We start from the raw sequence: 10,301 nt of genomic DNA, 5'->3' as shown, positions 1-10,301 counted from the left end.
ATTAAATGTACTACACTACCGCAGTCCTCAGGTGTATCTTCATTTCCAGTGCGTGGCACAGCCATGGTCTGTCACATGCAGGGAGGTATATAAGAGGTATCAAGGCACATGATGGGAAGGAGCCACAGCACTGTGCCACAGCTGGGACACATGCTACCACGCACAGTCTGTTAGGAAGCAAACTTGCCAGAGGTGACATGTCATCCTGGCTCCCATCTGGCCACATCCAAATGTAACTAGTTTGTCAATCACTGTGGTTATGTCATGAATCCAGGTAAAAAAATCCAATCATTTGTAGTTAAAATAATAACAAAAGAAGTCTTCCTAGCAAAAACCCCTGAGCTATGAGCATTTACAGAAAATGAATCTTTATAGGTGTATTGTAATTACTAGTATTTCAATTATCATCATTACATTAGAGGACAGTTATTTTGGAGGAATGTCTTGCAAGCTTCTTTAGACATGCATTAAGTTCTTACAGAGTTTAATTTACTAATAACATTTTTGGCTTTGGTCTAACATTATTTTACTTAAATACAGATAGCCTTATACTGTGCAAAAAATATTTTTTTCCTCAATGCATAGGCAGAATTTTCAAATCTGAAATGGTACATCATCATGATAAAATCTGCAATGTAATGGGAAAAAAAATGTGTTTAGCATTGACAATTACAGGACAAAAAGTAATGATGAAGAGAGAAATGCTCCAGAGAAGGTCTGGGATAAATAAACTGTAACATAATTTCATATAATTTAATCTGGGTTTTTTTTGTTGTTGTTGTTCATGATTAACTGGATAAGAAGCAATGAGCTTGAATTTCAGAAATAAAAACCCATTTCAGGTTATTTATTAGAAACTATTTGTAGCAGAAAGCATGAAGATAGGTCGCCTGGGATACCTGGACAATCTCTAGTACTGGAGATATTGAAGAACAATTTAGACACAGATGTGTCTGAATGACTTAAATAAATTTAGGCAGCTGGCAAGGGGATAGAATAAATAATCCCTGTTTTTTGTGACTGGAAACTATGAAGGCAATGAAAAAGTAAAATGAAATTATATGTAGCATTTTTAGTTCCATGTACAAAAATTCAGGCAAAGATTTACACAACAGGTGATTGGGAATTTCTCTGCAGTCCAAGGAGATTTTTACTGAGCTGATTCCTCAATAATACTACAAATTCACAGATTAATTTGGGGGGGGCTCAGCAATGAACAAGAATAGAGATAACTGGAAAAATGTTAATAAAATATTGGCTTTTTCTTTTCAAAATAAAAACCTTCTTTTTACTCATTTAACTGTGCTGAACTCCACGGAAAATCTCAGTTACTGGCACTGCTTCATAACTGGCCTATGTAACCTGGCTGACTACAGGGGGAAAATAAAAAAAATGAATACAGAATGGTTTTTCTTTTCTACTATTCTCCACTTTAAAGGGTAATTAACTTGTTAAGGAGTTAGAGTGACTGGTGGACCTCTGCTCTGGTTAGATACCGCCCTTGTGGTACCTATCCTATAAACATCTATCACCTGCTGCAATCATAGCCCTTAACGGCAGAAGTTTGAAAACTGGGGATAGAAACGAGGTGAGAATGATTAAAGACTTGACTTTTTACAATTGAGAATTGTGAAAGCACCTTAAGCGACGTAGCATCCATTTCCTGTTCAAATACTGTCCATAGATGTGAGTGCCTAACATCTTTCGGCACATACACCCCAGAGGTTTAGGACTGATCAGTTGTTGAGTGAAAAAGGAATACGTTCTATTCTCATAAGGATGGTGTAAGTTTAAATATTCCAAAAGCAAGTTAAACTGTAATTTTCTTTGCTGGACAGGGTCACAGTGCAGTTCAGATTCACAGGCTGCCCTCAGTCAAACCTTCTCCTCACAACCTTCTCTCTGACAATGCCTCATAATGCCTTGAAACGTAATGCTCCATCCCAACAGTTCTGAGAGATTAAAGTTTATAAAAAGCACATGTTCATATATCAGAATACATTTTTCCCTTGGGGACAGAAGTGAAAGGGCTGTGAAATAAATGTGAATGTGACTTATTAGCCTCATGATAGCAATCCATTTTCTTACCTTGCCCTCTCCCTAGGAACTGTCTGTGGTTTTGTACCCAAAATGTGTGCTTTAAATAACTGTAGGAATGTTACTTCAGTTTTAAAGACAAAGTGCTGCTGGTGTTGACCTAAAACAAGTAGAATATCTAAGGCATATTATTTGAAATGGAAATATTACCATTTACCAATGCTCATGCCTCACACCAATTAATATGGGGCTTCTGGTATGGGTTTCTTGAAAACAAGCTGCTACCAACTGGAGATGATCTGGTAGTTAATTTTTCCCATCTCAGAACTGGAACATTTTCCATACCAAGTAATATGGTAAAGAAACTACTATATAACTGAAATATATGGTGCTTGGAGATTGCTGATTGCATTTCCACTGGCTGCAGCAACCTCAGGCATTGCTATTTTGACGTTCTGCTAAGATTATCATCAGCATTCCAGCCCTTTGAAGATAAATCCTTAGACAATACAGCCACACCCACAGCTTTTTATTCTTAAATTTGGTAAAGGCCTTTATGACATCAGTGAAAGTGTTGTTTGTTCGTGACAGTGTTTCTCAGGACCATTATGCTCCTGAGAACTTCAGGGACCTTCTTTACCTGGAAAGGAACTTTCCTTTCCTGCTCTGTACCTCCCTTTTGCATAATATCCCTGAAGGACCTCTGGAGGCAGCGTCACTTACCTAAGAGCGTAGTTCCATGGCGGTTTTGGCCTGTAGATTCATGTTAACTTTAAGACACCATTTTCTTTGTGCATTAGGCAAAATTTGTGTCTATTGCAAAGGCAGCAGTAATGATGTGACTATTAAGCAAGGCAATATACGGTGGCTTTCATTAGATGATCACATAGCTGGCGGTCAGAATTCAGATGTGGAACGTTTTGATGGAAAGAAATGTGGTCTATCCAGAGGGCTGTTTTTTCCACAGCCTGTATTTTTGTTACAGACGAATGACAGGCAGTTTTTACTTCAATACAAATTAAATTAGCAGTTATTGTATTGATTTCAACTGGGCTAGTAGCAACAAGTAATTATAATAAGTGGGAATTTAAAAGATGTACTACTGGCCATTTTAATTTACAAATGGCCTGGTTAAGAATTTCTTACACAGGAAAAGCTTCTGTTAGGCTTCAGAGGAAACTGTTCCTGTGCACCAACACTTCAGCATGAATCCAGAAATGATGAAGCTTGGCAAACATATTCATATCCTGTGTTTTGGAGAAATGACAAATCTAAATGGAGATGTTTTGAGTAGGAGGTCTGTTACATGGCACATCAATGCAACGTCTACAGATATTTTAAAAACATCAGCATTAAGCTGACAGGAGAAATTGCAGAAAGTGATTTGAGGAGGTATAAGTAATAGTAATAGGAAGAAGTTAACTGAAATACAGTAGGCTCTTGAGGGGGGAGAGTTACTTGCATTGGGACAGGGACACAGCAATAGGTTTTTCAGCCTGGTGGTTAGAACACTTACGTCATGGTTGCAGCAAACATTTAAATTCCTTTAAGCAAAGTCCAAAGCAGAAAAGAAAACAACATGAGGTAGAGGTTCCTATAGAGTTCATGCCGGAACTTTTATACATACCATCCTCCCCCCATGTTCCAGAGCCCTTTCACCTCACTGTTTCTTGTGAAGACCCAAATCTCACACCCTCTACTGCCAGCTTACCCCACTGTTCAGTCAAGCTGATACTTCTGTGGTCAGCCTGGATAAACCAGCAAGAGCTGGTTGACAAAATATTAATGAGGTATGGTTTATGGCTGCAGAGGAAAAGGTGTGAACTGCCAGCTTGGTGGCAAGGTAGGCACCATGCAGAGCTTGTTTTTATACATTTTCAAAAAAGGAACATGTTGTATTTTAAAAAACGAAAATACTGGAAAAGGGTGAGGAAGGAGTTCTACAATAGCATCTCAACAGATGCAAATATATAGAGAGAGTTTTGTTAAAGTTAAAAGAAATGTTAATTTATTCCACCTGAGGACCTAACCCTGTCTCTGGAGCTGTTTCTTGACAGTGGTGTCTGTTTCATTTCGAGGGCGTAAAAATCTGGTTTAGATCTCTAGGAGGGATTCAGAACTATAAAGCAATAGCAAAGGATGAGTAAGAGATGACAAGGAAGAGAATCCAATGATATGAAGGGTTTTCTAAATTATATTTGTGCAAGTTATACTTGCGTAAATGCTTCAGCATGTTGCAGGTTCTGGGTCTGCCTCCTCACATGGTTAACCAGAAGAACCGCAAACGCTGCAGCCAGAACTAGGCTAAAAAGCCTGCCTTTGTCATTTCTGTTCTCTGCGCTGGGGTGACGTTCCTGGGGCTGGTACTGAAGGACAAGCAGGCTGCTTTGCACAGCAGCAAAGCAGACTCCCTGCATTTGGGGATTTTGCAGAACTGCTTGTTTTCAAGGTTTTCTTTTCAGTGTGTTGAAAATTTAAATCGCAAAAAGTTTGCATAAGTTATAAATTATAATGCAGTCTGTTTAGATGTTTCTTGTGATTGATCTCAAGTGATCAGAGATGATGATTCACTGAGCTCTATTATAATACTCATTCTCACATCCTTTAGGAAGCATCCCAGGAACTCAGGAAGCTGTCATATTGCTCAGTTTTACTGAGGAGATAGCACATTGGCAAACAGTTTTTGGCACTTAAGCATGTTATTAATGTGTGGCTTCGTTGTTTACTTAGTATTACAAAAGTGGTTTTTCTTCTGTAGAGGATACCTGGAAATGATATCCTCTTCCATCTCCCTGTAAACCACCCAAACAACTAAACTTTGTGAACAGCAAAGGTTGTTTCTCTAACGAGAGAAAAAGAACAGTACTTGGCATGTGCAAAAGCATTCCAAAGTGATCCTCAGCAGTTGGTTATTTTATAAATTTTTAATAATATTGAACAGTTTATTTTGATATAGAATTTCAAGACAGGTGAATTTTTTTTAATTACATCACAATGGTTCTGTAATAGAAACAATAAGAAAGAAATTGTGATTGAACTAAGATATACTTGTCTTTCGGATTGATTGTTTCTTACAGGTATAAAATTGTTTTTAATTGTTTATGTGCTCGAGTTTGTTCTAAAGAGCACTATAAATGAGCGTTCAGAGACCAAGAGTTGAATGTATATCAAATCATTTAGTCTGAGTCTTGCAAAGTAACCTTCATTTGTGCTTGCATTACTTTCTTCTCTTAAGGAATGTTTCCATGCTTTTGTACCTGTGGTAATAAAGGAAATTCCGTGATGTGTGGAGTAGATAGTATTTTTAAAGGCTCTGAAAAAGACATTTGCCTGCTTTAGTACAAGAGTTTTGCATAGGAAGACAGGGCAGATAGGAGATTAGGCTTAATTAACCAATACAGAGAGTAATAAAGTTACTAATAACAGTCTCAAATGACAAGGAAAAGACATGAAACATTCTCCTCTTTAGTTGTTTAGACAGTACATATCTGCAAGACAATACCTTATCAGACAGGAAAAGGGAAATGGAACTGCATCCTAAAATCAAACAGGGGTACTGCAGTGTCTAAATTTTAGGCTCCTAGTCCTTGGAATATAAAACACAGAATCCCTACCATGCATTTCAATTCCCTGTGAAGAGGGGTACAGTCTAGAATGACTTGGGAGCTGCACACAAAGCTGCATAGGGTGAGCAGGCTCAATACGGAACTGTTTGGGCCTAGCCAAAGTGGAAGTAGCTGAGGCTCAGGGGTGGTTTTCTCCCTCCCTGTTAAGTGCCGTAGTTCAGCCTACAAAAATAGATGTGGCTGTGAATCTTCTAGCACAAAGATGATGTGCAAACAAAACACCCTTCCCTGCACTTTTTAAAGAGCAGAACAATGCAGATGATGAAGAATTAGTGATTATTGAACTCCCTTTTCTTCAGCTATGGAAGTAGTAAATCATTTAGCAAGGCTGAATATCGAGATTTACATTTCCTTTCTCTGTAGGACAGTGTAACAAGCCACTTGCTGAGGGAAGCCTGAACCGTTGAGATAGAAACTGGTTTGGAGTAAGAAGTCTCTACACATTTTGTTGGAGCCAAAGAAAGTATCTGTTTATTTGTGTTTGGCTAGGGTAAAAGCCTGAGACCCTGCAGGATTCCTCTCAGCTTGTTAGAGAAGAAAAAGAACAACAGTCAGTTCCTTGCTACAGGGACTGCTAATGCATAAATCCTCTGACCTCTATTAGCCATCCATAAAATCAACAGTGGACTACTCAGCTCTCAAGATGTCGAAACTTCTGAGCATGGGTAGGAACAGAACTGTCCGGGGAGCTTTTAATGCATGTGCAAAGCCTTTAAAGTAAGACAGCAGCATTTGAATTTAGGCATCCTGAAGTCATGAGGCTGCTCATTTGGATTCAAGGGGAGGGGTGGAGGAAGAGGGAGCTAATGATTTCCCCTTTTGATCAGAAGAACCTTTGTAGCCCTTAAATCCTTTCAAAATCCTTGTATGGATCTGGTCCATTCTCTTTTAGTTTTATTATGTGCTTGAAGGCCATGAAATACTGGAAGGAAACTGAATGAGATAATGTCATAAAGATTCTATAAATAACATTACAGTCTTCTATTATGATTCCAGTTGTGCTGTAATTACCTGTGCTCCATGTTGACTACAGCATAAGAAGAATTAGCTGCTGGGAGAGGGATTCAGGCACAGGGACGGTGCAATCAGTGGCGACCTAGCTACCATCTAATATGAAACAAGTGTATGGGGCATCCATACACCATCACCTCAGGTATTTACGGGTGCATTTCTAGAGGTAGTCAAGCAACTAAAGCCCCATCATGTAAAAATGCAGGAGTGGTATTCCTCACTGTACATTAGTATTCCTAATTGCAAACAGGATGAGAAAGCTGCCCATATGTCACAGGGGAAACTGTGTCCTGCTGCAAGTCAGCAGCTACTCGGCCATTAAGTTTCAGTGAGGCCAGAATCTCATTGCATATCTAGGCTGACAGGGTAATTTAGGTCTTATATTCTTCGACTCCACTATCCTGTTCATTTAGGGATTTAGGGATTTTCTTTTTTTTCCAGATGGAAGAATTAAATTTCAGTCATCTTTTCCAGTCTTTTCTTTCTCTGTTCTGCAGATATTTGTACTCACCAATTAGCAGTGACTAAAAAGTCCGCATTTTGTTTCTGATCATATCATCCAATATTTGGTCAAATGTTACCTTAGTTTATCATCTCAGTGTAATTAGATGCTCTGCACAGTAAGATAGGTGCTGGAATTTTTGTGCTTGGTTCTCCTAAGGTGCAGAGAGAGCCCTTGTTGCAAGCTGTATAGATAGGCTGGCCATAGTGACATGTAATACCTTATAGCACTGGCAGGAGCCTGAGGGTTTGGGTGAGGGGCTCTGAAGAGGTGATAAGCTATTTAAATCCCAAATAATTTGGGATTTTTAAAGACAAAGTTTCAAACAGGATAGGTTGAAATTTCAAATGGGAAAAGGATAGGTTAGAAAAAACCTACAGCTGCTACAGGTAGCATTTGAATAGCTGGATGGCCAGTTTTATACCAACACTTAAAAATGTAAATACCTGAAGATATATGTATATGTGAATTCTTTTTAAATAGTATTCTAGGTCTCGCAGACTCCACATATTTTGAATCTGGAAGGTCAGTTAATGTATTTAACCCATACAATGGTCTTAAAAGAATGATTTAACTGCCTGTTAATTTTAGTCTACATTTTATTTATGTTCTAGCAGTCCAAGTGCAGGAAGCGCTGCATCAGATGCAATGCAAAACGTAAGCCACCAGCTGAAAGTGGTTATAAAATTCTCGTCATGCATTAAAAAAAGGTGAACAAATACCATTGCTGTTTCTCCACTGGCTTGTTATCAGTCAGTGGAGCTTTGAAGCTACAAAGGACATGAAGAACTCAGTGGCTGTGTTCCACCGAGTACCTGTGGTGGCTTCAAGCATGGGGATGCCACCTCCCTTCTCAGTATGGAGGCTTGCCCCATCGTCACCTGTGATTTAAAATAACTCCTGAAACACACAAAGTACATTTACAAAGGAGACACTGATTTATTCTGCACAGGGTGCAAGGTGGAATATTTCCACAAATCAAGCACACCTACTGGAGTTCATTTTGACATTTATATATGACAGTTAACACCACGCCTACCTAATACATAATCATTGTCCTGACTGAGCATCCCCTTCTACCATTGGTCTGTATCTTTTCAGCTTAATTTTAAAGCTACAGTGCCATTGTTAATTCACTGCACATGCTCAAAAAGGGGGGCGGGGTAGTCCTTTCATCCCTCAGTTGAGTTGGTGGTTGCAATCTCCCCTGCCAGAATTATCTTTCACTCAGTTACTGTACTTCATTGTCCAGTTTTTCAGCACCTCCTGGGGCCAGATGTTCCCTTTTATCACTGCTGACTGATTTCCCTTATCTTCACAATCTTCTTCCTCCTAGCAGGACTGTCAGTCCTTGAAGTTCTACTGACTTGTATTCTTTTGAGGAGGTACTCGTAAGTGAGGCATTCATTGCTAATACCTTCTTATCTGGCCTAAGCATTATTTACTACCTTGTTAAAATTCTCAGGTGTTTCTACACCTAACTGTAATCCTTTCTTAATTACTAATAACTCCTGTGCTATTTCCATTTCATCCAAGAAGGATATAGATATGTTTGGGGTAACACCATTGCCCACGCTGGATTCCTCTGGTGCTGGTACTGTGAGCAGCCCTGAGGAGAAATGTTTTCCCTAATAAAGCGGATAGTAAATTTCATAGAATCATGAAGGTTGGAAAAGACCTCTAGGATCATCAAGTCCAGCAACCCAACACCCCCAGGACTCCTAAACCATGCCCTGAAGTACCAGATCTACAAATTTTTTTACCTCCTCCAGGGATCATGACTCCACCACCTCTCTGGACAGCCTGTTTCAATGCCTGACCACTCTTTCAGTGAAGAAATTTTTCCTAATATACAGTCTAAACCTCCCCTGGCACAGCTTGAGGCCATTTCCTCTCATTGTATTGCTAATAAGTTGGGAGAAGAGATCAACACCCACCTTGCTACAGCCTCCTTTCAGGTAGTTGTAAAGAGTGATTAGGTCTCCCCTCAGCCTCCTCCTCAAGGCTAAACCCCCCAGCTCCCTCAGCTGCTCCTCATCAGACTTGTGCTCTGGACATCTCCCCAGCTCCGTTGCCCTTCTCTGGACACGCTCCAGCACCTCAATGTCCCTCTTGTACTGAGGGGCCCAAAACTGAACACAGGATTGGAGGTGCGGCCTCACCAGTGCCAAGAACAGAGGCACGATCGATTGCTTCCCTGCTCCTGCTGGCAACACTGTCCCTGGTACAAGCCCGGATGCTGTTGGCCTTCTTGGCCACCTGGGCACACTGCTGGCTCATGCTCAGTCGGCTCTCGATCAGCACCCCTAGTTAGGGGGCACCCCAAACATGAACAAGTCGATTCTCCCCGACCCACCCCCGCGCTTACCCTCCCGCAGACAGCCCAGTTACCGGCAGAGGGTGCGAGGCGCTGCCCTGTAGGGCTGCGGTGGGTTGCGCCCCGCGGGCCTGGGCCGGCACGCGGCCTTCCCGTCGCGAGACCGTCCCGCGCCGCCGGCCAACTGCAGGTCTGTTCGGAGCGGCCGTTAACGGCTCCCGCGCGCGCCGCTGCGGGGGGTTCTTCACAGGGAGCGGGAAGGCTCAGGGCTTCGCCGAGGCAGAGAGGAAATACCGGGGCCTGCCTGTAGCTGTGGTGAGTTCTTGTCCTTGGGAAGGGAGGAGGAGAGACTACTTCTTTGTTATCTTTGATTTTTAACTGAATAGAAGGTGAAACTGTAGACTTTTGGGAGAGGGTGGCTCAAGGAAGAAATAAGTCTCATTTAAAGGATAGCTATCTTGCTATTTTCCTTTTTGTGCCAACCTTTCAGGAATTAGCTCAGACAAAACACCACTGGTACTGTGGAGAGGGTAACATAGCTTATGGTTTATCTGTTTATCACAGTTTTTATCACTTCCAAATCAGGGCTAATATTACTCGAGGTAGCTCAGTGTGTAAACAGTAGCATGGTTGTTACAGGCAGCAGTCCTGCTCCTTAGCAGCTCTGTTTTCAGGTGGAGGAAAAAGATTTTTGAAGTATTTGGAGGCAGTGGAAATAAACATAAAGCAACTGAAGCAATACACAGAAAAAGTATTTAATTTCTTTTTTTTAAAAGGACATTATTAATGACAGGGAATAGACCATTTA

Source organism: Phalacrocorax carbo, chromosome 13 (assembly GCF_963921805.1).
Source record: "Phalacrocorax carbo chromosome 13, bPhaCar2.1, whole genome shotgun sequence".
Taxonomy (NCBI): domain Eukaryota; kingdom Metazoa; phylum Chordata; class Aves; order Suliformes; family Phalacrocoracidae; genus Phalacrocorax; species Phalacrocorax carbo.
Note: the sequence above shows the minus strand (reverse complement) of the source record.